The sequence below is a fragment of the Panulirus ornatus genome, chromosome 63, assembly GCF_036320965.1.
Source record: "Panulirus ornatus isolate Po-2019 chromosome 63, ASM3632096v1, whole genome shotgun sequence".
Taxonomy (NCBI): Eukaryota; Metazoa; Arthropoda; class Malacostraca; order Decapoda; family Palinuridae; genus Panulirus; species Panulirus ornatus.
In genome coordinates, this window is record NC_092286.1 from 11635736 (window position 1) to 11644995 (window position 9260).

Consider the following 9260-nt stretch of genomic DNA (forward strand, 5'->3'; position numbering starts at 1 on the left):
TTAACTTGAAATTCAGCTGAAATGTACACTGCTCTCACACCAGACCGTTCATTTGCAAAAGTCTAAACAATGAATTGCCCTGACTTGTTCCTTACTTTAGAATATAAGTATTGTCTCTGCCTTCACTTTTCACACAGAAGCACTTATGAAAGTTATCTTTGTCCCTAATTACAGGTGGATTCGGAGGCGGCTTCGGAGGCGGAGGAGGTAAGGAAAATTAATGATTATTCTGCACTGACTTACTAGATTTATGGTACATCTAGTTATCTCTAAGGCTAGATTTACTTCGAAGATTCTACAACCTTGATAAAACGTAGGTATCTGTCTAAAATATTTCCTCAAAGGAAAGAAATAAGTTTCGCCTATTACTTCAATAAGGATGTAAGTAAAATAGCCCCTCAAAGGAAAGAAATAAATTTCCTCCTATTACTTTAATAAGGAAGTAGGTAGCTGACTAGAAAATTTCCTTAAAGGAAAGAAATAAGTTTCGCCTATTACTGAGATATGGACGTAGGTAACTGCCTAGAATAACTCCTCAAAGGAGAGAAATTTGATTCGCCTATTTGTTTTCCAGGTTTTGGCAAGTAGAAGATGATTCCATCCTAACTGCTGCTGTAGAACGGCCAAGGACTTTCCCTAAGGACACAATACTGCTCTTCAAAGTCTGCTTGTTCAATTGGCAACAAATATATATGTACTTTTTACATTCTGCGTTCAACTTTCGACTCTTGAAATTTTGGTCTGAATTTGCAAGAACTTGTACTGAATAAACTGTTCGTCATGAGAGACCTAGTTTTCCTTCTTCATTATTCATCCATAATGATAATGATACGCCTTCCTATTGGCTCATTGTCATTCTGTTGTTATCTCCAATGTGAATATGAGTGGTAGTCGCTTGCATGATATGCGAGTGTCGAGTCTTACTGTACTTATTGCTGGTTCCTGGGATACTATAGTTATAGAATGGAAAACAATCAGATCTAGGCATTGTATCACCCTGAGGCACTTGGAAGACGATGATGGGAGTCAATTCTCCCTTCCATAAATTGGTTACAATCGATTCCAAAGCAAATTTTTGAACGTAGGAAATATGATAGCTAATCAGGTTCCTTTTCATCTAAACACTGAACTTGAAAAAGTTATCTCAGGCAGATTAAGTTCTTGTATAGCTTCCAAGTTCTTGTATAGATCCTCATTTTCATTCTTAGTTTCATCTATAATCTAGACGTCGTAAGAGAGTAGAGATTCAGACATCAGAGATTCAGACATTCAGACATCAGACATGTTTCATGGGGCGTAGAGCTAAGTTAAGGTAGCTCGTGATTAACATAAACGCTATAATAAGGTATTCAAAAAACTCAACTCTTCTTACGATTGCGGTTGCATATAGAAAAAGATATTATCAGAAATTTAGAATATATTCGTTCATACTCAGTCTCTAGCCGTCATGTGTAATGCACCGAAACCACAGCTACCTTTCCACATCCAGGCCCCACAAAACTTTCCATGGTTTACCCCAAATGCTTCACATGCCCTGGTTCAATCCATTGACAGCACGTCGACCCCGGTATACCACATCGTTCCAATTTACTCTATTCCTTGCACGCCTTTCACCCTCCAGTATGTTCAGGCCCTAATCGCTCAAAATCTTTTTCACTCCATCCTTCCACCTCCAATTTGGTCTCTCACTTTTCTTCATCCCCTCTACCTTTGACACATATATCTTCTTCGTCAATCTTTCTTCACTCATTCTCTCCATATATATATATATATATATATATATATATATATATATATATATATATATATATATATATATATATATATATATATATATATATATATATGTGTGTATGTATATATACTCGCCATATCCGGCGTTAGCGAGGTAGCGTTAAGAACAGAGGACTTAGCCTTACAGGGAATATCCTCACTTGGCCCCCATCTCTGTTCCTTTTTTTTATTATCTGAAAAGTAAAAAAGAGGAAAAATTAGAAAGGAGGGATGATTTTCAGCCGCCCACTTGCTCCCCTTTTAGTCGCCCTCTACGACACGCACGGAATACGTGGCAAGTATTCTCTCTCCCCTATCCCTAGGGATATATAAATATATATATATATATATATATATATATATATATATATATATATATATATATATATATATATATATATATTCCCTGCGTGTCGTAGAAGGCGACTAAAAGGGGAGGGAGCGGGGGGCTGGAAATCCTCCCCTCTCGTTTTTTTTTTTTTTTTTTTTTTTTTTTTTTCAAAAGAAGGAACAGAGAATTGGGCCAGGTGAGGGTATTCCCTCAAAGGCCCAGTCCTCTGTTCTTAACGCTACCTCGCTAATGCGGGAAATGGCGAATAATTTGAAAGAAAAAAAAAAAAATATATATATATATATATATATATATATATATATATATATATATATATATATATATATATATATATATATATATGTGAAAGACAACCACTCCTAAGATTGATCCATGTGGCACCCCACTTGTTATGTCTAACCTTTCAGTGGATTCCCCGTTAATCACTTCTTTCGTTTCCAGCCACTCAACCAATTTCCTCACTATCGAATCACTCCCTCATCTATAACTTGCGATTTAACTTTTCTTAGTAGCCTTCGATAGATACATTTAGATAGTCTAAATAGATGATATCAACTGCACTACTTTCTTCGTTCATAAAAAATATAAGAAATGAGCAGATTCGTCGGATGTGATCGAATTCGTGGAAAACCATACTGAGAATCGTGCATCTGTTCATAATCCCGATATTGGTGTATAATTTATTCCAGGCAATGATTAACTACCTTTTTGACAAGCTTTCCAACTACAGACGTTAAGGTGATTGGAAGATAAGGTGATTGGAAGATAAGTTTTTTTTTCGAATATGGAAGTAACAGTTTTAGACTTCCGCTCTGCTGGAACTTTTCCCAATGCAAGAAGCTTTTCTTTTTTTTTGGCAGCGAGCACTCACAAACTTAAGGAGCTTTTTTTTTTTTTGGCAGCGAGCACTCACGAACTTAGCCATCTCAATTCTCGCTTCTTCCGTGGAGAAGACTTATATAGGTCTAACGCTTTCAGTTACTCTCAGTCCTTCAGTTACGGATTGTGAGTGTATCTTCAGATAGCATATCAGTATGTTGCAGGACGATTTCCTCTCATACCAACACAATTCGTTTTGACCGGTTTCCTACGGATAATTGTATGGAGGCAAAGTCTTCACAACTCCCGAGAACAGTAAAAGAACATCTCAAAGTGAGTTAGAAAATTATATGTATATATGCGTGACAGCTTGAGACTGGGTGTGAACGAATGGGGCCTTTGTTGTCTTTTCCTAGTGCTACCTCGCACACATGAGGGAGGGGGATGGTATTCCATGTGTGGCGAGGTGGCGATGGGAATGAATAGGGGCAGACAGTGTGAATTGTGTGCATGGGTATATATGTATGTGTCTGTGTGTGTATATATATGTGTACATTGAGATGTTTAGGTATGTATATGTGCGTGTGTGGGCGTGTGTGTGTGTACATTGTATATGGGGGTGGGGTGTGCCATTTCTTTCGTCTGTTTCCTTGCGCTACCTCGCAAACGCGGGAGACAGCAACAAAGCAATATATAAATAAAAAAAAAAAAATATATATATTTATATATATATATATATATATATATATATATATATATATATATATATATATATATATATATATATATATATATATATATATGTATATATATATATATATATATATATATATATATATATATATATATATATATATATATATATATATGTATATATATATATATATATATATATATATATATATGTGTGTATGTGTGTGTGTGTGTGTGTGTGTGTGTGTGTGTGTCCTTGCTCATAGTTACAACGAGAGTGCAGTCACGTTGGACGGGGATGTAACACGAACTACAGTGTCATTAAGGAATTCCTCACTCTAAAAGGAACCTACCCCTGCTACTGCAAGCAGCGCGTCCTTGAACTGCAGGAGCTTTCATGAAGGTCTTTGGATAACAACCAAGATTCTTGCATAGAAACTGGTCCGGAGGAGGACTACGAATAAGATAGAATCATCTAAATAGGCAGGTTGGTAGGTAGATAGATAGATAGATGGAGGGGAGAGAGAGAGAGAGAGAGAGAGAGAGAGAGAGAGAGAGAGAGAGAGAGAGAGAGAGAGAGAGAGAGAGAGAGAGAGAGAGAGAGAGAGAGAATCATCATTGGACGACCCTGAACAAGGGGGGTTCAGTGACTCGATGACCAGCGGGCATGATCCGGCTCCACGTACCACGTTTTATTGACTCGTCCTTTCGAACCCTCCCAATGTTTACGGGGGTGACTCTAACCTAGTTGCTACCCCAAGTCATCCACCACCACCACCACCACCACCACCATCATCCCACGGGCGGGGGAGTGAGGTGGGGTACAGCCTCCACCACAGCAGAGTGGCAGAGGGGTACTCTCTGTCCGTGTATATATATACCTTGACCTCCAGATGAGGAGGATCAGTTGTTCCTTGAAACCGACTGCCGAACCCAACCATGGTAAGGTCCTCTGCTCTTCTTGCTATCCTCTGTTATCATTATGGATAAAGAAGGTAAGATAGTTTATATGTATGTGTGTGTGTGTGTGTGTGTGTGTGTGTATTCCTTCTTTATCAGACTTCGTGTTATGATACATATATACATCATCGATAATTGTCCAGTCTTGGTGACATTGTAGTATTTAGTCTCCCTAAATGGAAGACACGCATAACTGGGGGAATCTAATACTATCAACAAGAATGGGATTGTTCTGTAGATGATGTGTCGGTTAAACACGTTTTTGTCACTGTATCATATCGAATCTTTAGCAGCAGTAGCAACAGTGGCTTTTGGTTATCGTATATGGCAATGCAGCTTTGGACAGTTGGTTGGTTATTTGGGCCTTAGGATTGTGAACTGCCAAGGTCGTCAAACAAGGCCGTCAAGGCCAGGTCATAACCAGAAAGTTATGAACATCTTCCTCAGGTAACAGAGGTCACTCTAAGATAACTGTGAGTGACTGTTATTACAATTTCTTTCTTTTTTCTCTCATTTATCAGTTGAGAATAAGGCTGTAAATAGTTATGTCCAGCGAAACAAAATTTCCGAAGGCAAATGTATAAATGTTACGAATGATATGCAGAGAGAGAGAGAGAGAGAGAGAGAGAGAGAGAGAGAGAGGGAGAGAGGAAGAGAGCTTACACCTACCTACGAGCATTTGCGATGAGGTTTTGCCATGAGAGCAAACCTAACGCGTAGCACTCCCCGCTCGATTTATCGAGAGAGAGAGAGAGAGAGAGAGAGAGAGAGAGAGAGAGAGAGAGAGAGAGAGAGAGAGAGAGAGAGAGAGAGAGAGAGAGAGAGAGAGAGAGAGAGAGAGAGAGAAACCAGGCTCTATTCTTAACATGGCCACAGACAGCACAAAGTCCCCACATTGGCCACATATGACACCAAGCAACACACTGACCAGACATGGGCCCACACACACACACACACACACACACACACACACACACACACACAAATGGGCCACAAACGGTACAAGTGACCCACACGGGCCACACAGACAGCACAAGTAACCCAAACGGACCGTAGGTGACACAAGTGACCCTTTCCGGAGGTCACAGCATCACATAGCATACTCATACACTGAGTGTAGTCAGTACTGTATTTGGTCTTGCTCTGTTGAGTATAATTACCTATTTATAAACCACACAGCATAAACCTGACCCATGAGTAAGGGTAAAAGGCCAGTGGTGTCGAGGGTGTATACTAAACATGGGGATTTTCAAAGAAATGTAGTGTAGTGAAGATGGAGTATAGTGAATATAGAGTGTAGTAAAAATGAGGTGTAGCGAAGGTATAGCAAAGACGGAGTGTAGTAGAGATGGAATGCAGTGAAGATGTAGTGTTGCGAAATTGGGAGTGAAGGTATCTGAACTCTAACCTGATCCATGAAGGTTTATTGAAGATGCTGTTGTTAAGGGTTTGGTGAATGTGCATTTGTCATGGTTAGAGTTAAGATAGCTATGTCGTAGCTGAAGTGAAATTAGGAGCATCGATCATTTAGGGAAGATTACGATATATTAATGATGGTCTAATTGGTGATGCCTGCCCTTCCATTGTTAACAGAGTTGTGAATGATATTCTGAAGGAAAACTAACCTACATAACTTTGATTGTCTTATTTCCTTTACGTTTCCCTCTGTAGAAAGAAACATAATATTTACCTTAGTTTCTTCTTTCCAACAAAAAGCACTCAAGATCTGGTCTTTGCCCTGACAGTACGGGTTAGGTTAAAGGCCAACACTTTCAAGAGTGTAGTGAGGATGAGGGTGAACTGAAATTGCACTCGTTGAGGGTGTAGTGAAGATGCGTTTGTTGAGAGTGGAGTTAAGAGGCTTTTTTGTCGAAGGTGTAGTGACGATACGTTTATCGAGGGAGAAGTGAACTTTGGCTGTTGAGAGCGAAGTAAATAAGGCCGTGATTAAAATAAAGATGCATTTATAGCAGTTTGAAATTACGTAAGTTTATGAGGGTGAAAATATGATGGTGAGTAGTGGTGAGAAGGAAGAATTCTTGTACTCTCTCGTTTCAGATTTATGTATCATATGTAGAAGGGTATGACGTTGTTTTCTGCCAAATATATATTTGTCGTATCTTTCTTACCATCATATTCCTACCCATAGTGTGGTGAAGAGGTTTTCGACCCTGATCTGTAAGAATCAGATTAAAAATCAGGGGACCAGAAACTACCGAGGACTGAGTTATATTTATATATTTATACAAAGTTAAATATGTGTAACTTTTATTATCATCTGCTAATGTTGTATGCATACAGAATATAAACAGTAAGCCCGTTGATAGATTCAATTTGACAGTTTTCACATACAGTCAGAACATTTCATCACACACACGCCACACCCCACACACACACACACACACACACACAGATAGGAGTCCACGATTGTAAAACTCCCGCCCTATACAGTATAGATAGGTTATATATATATATATATATATATATATATATATATATATATATATATATATATATATATATATATATATATATTTCTCATGCCTTGCGCACACACATACTCTTGTCTAGAATTCTCGTTTTCTTTCAACTGGGTCACTTCCAGGAGTGGCGCGCCTTTGTACTGATGGTCGTATCAACCCTCCTCCCCTTGATTGCTACTTACGCTGAGGCTAAGGCCTGCTGTGGAGGGCACCACCACCACCACCATCACGGAGGTCACTTTGGCTATGGAGGTAAGGAGCTGTGGTTAGGGAACTTGAACTCCCAAAGGAAATAACAATTTATATCAAGATTTCTATAACTTCCTATCTCGCTAAGACGAGGTGCCAAAGATATAGATAGATAGATAGATAGATACATAGAGAGATAGATAGATAGGCATAAATTTATCTTCTCTAAGGATGTGATGTGATTCATGGCTTTCCTCTTTACGAAAATAGTGGCTTAGTCGACTCTAAACACTGGATTCAAACCTTTATCCCTCAGGCTGGGGTAAATAGGAAGCCCGGATCCTACTTACCAGCGCACGACATCTCAAAACTCGACGTCTTACTGCAAGAGTGTCGATGGCTTTTTTGTTTTCACCAGAAAATCACATAACGGTGTCTTTTGCTCCTCTTAAAGATGTGTGTGCACGAGAAGTGTTACTCCGGGACCAGGAGAGAAAAAGAGAACACTTCAGCTTCTGTCACTAGGGCTTGATAGTCACCTATGAGAATTAGAGACGTGAATATCTTTACATCTTTAAGTTCTCTTATTGGTAGAATATGTCGCCATTCCTGCCTTGTGTTGATTATTCCATCTGTGTAGATTAGCCCTGTCAAATAAATTCTAAAATATCATATATGTATTTTTTTCTTTCCTCCTTGTAGATAATGTTAGATGGTAATAGACAAGAATAGCAGAATACAGTAATACAAAGACACACAAACATAGATTTGTATAAAGCAAGAGATGTACATATACACATATCAAATAACACAAGAAACATACACGTGTATGTAACTACAAATGCGTACACATACACAAAATTTGACGTATACACGCTCACACACACACACACACACACACACACACACACACACACACGCACACACACACACACACACACACACACACACACACACACACACACACGGACCTCCGTGGTGTAACGGTTAGCGTTACGTCACAAACCGTTACGCATGCACGGGCCTTCTTGGATCAAACCCGCATAAGTATTCTTGGTCGCAGCAGCCGGTCCACAGTCCACCCAGCTGTTCATCCTCCCCAAAGAGATGGACGATGGAAAGGGTACCTGGTATAAGCTAAGCATGTGTGTATGTGTGTGTGTGTGTGTGTGTGTGTGTGTGTGTGTGTGTGTGTGTGTGTGCATACATACATACATAGGAGTAAAAACATGTTACAGAGAAGCAGCGTTAAGGGACGGGGCAACGCGAGTGTAGAACTCGTAACACAAGAATTGTGATCACAAAGATTGGTAAGGGTTTAAGAATGGAGGATTTTCCTTCTAAAGAAATAAGGTAGACTGGGAGACACAATGGTGGAGGCACAATCATCATGGCACCTAAAACACGAGAATCAGTAAGTAGATCTTAACAGATAGTTGCATGGGAATTGAGAATGTCAGATGTATTGCATCAACTAGGGGGATAAAAAGTGATCATGTTATGCTATTTTTGATTTCGCGATTGATGACAAAAAAGAAAAAAGAAATATATATATATATATATATATATATATATATATATATATATATATATATATATATATATATATATATATATATATATATATATATATATATATATATATATATATATTCCTATGAGTCCACGGGGAAAATGAAACACGATAAGTTCCCAAGTGCCCTTTCCTGTAATAATCACATCATCAGGGGAGACACAAGAGAGAAATATAACAGTCAGTTGATATACATTGGAGAGACAAAGCTAGGACGCCATTTGGTAAACATGCGATAGGTCTTGGACAATCGCATATTTACCAAATGGCGTCCTAGCATCGTCTCTTCGATGTATATCAGCTGATTGTTATATTTCTCTCTTGTGTCTCCCCTGATGATGTGATTATTACAGGAAAGGGCACTTGGGAACTTATCGTGTTTCATTTCCCCCGTGGACTCATAGGAATATCTTGATCA

General features: G+C 38.9%; 1 long non-coding RNA gene across 1 annotated transcript in view; it reads left to right on the forward strand.

Annotated features, from left to right (window-relative positions):
* Window positions 1-786, forward strand: part of LOC139745888 (uncharacterized) — a 3167-nt gene extending 2381 nt beyond the window's left edge. The window contains exons 3-4 of the long non-coding RNA XR_011712017.1: window positions 175-207; window positions 575-786. This is a non-coding gene — a long non-coding RNA (uncharacterized lncRNA). The remainder of the gene's footprint in view (window positions 1-174; window positions 208-574) is intronic.
* The last annotated feature ends 8474 nt before the right edge of the window (window positions 787-9260 follow it).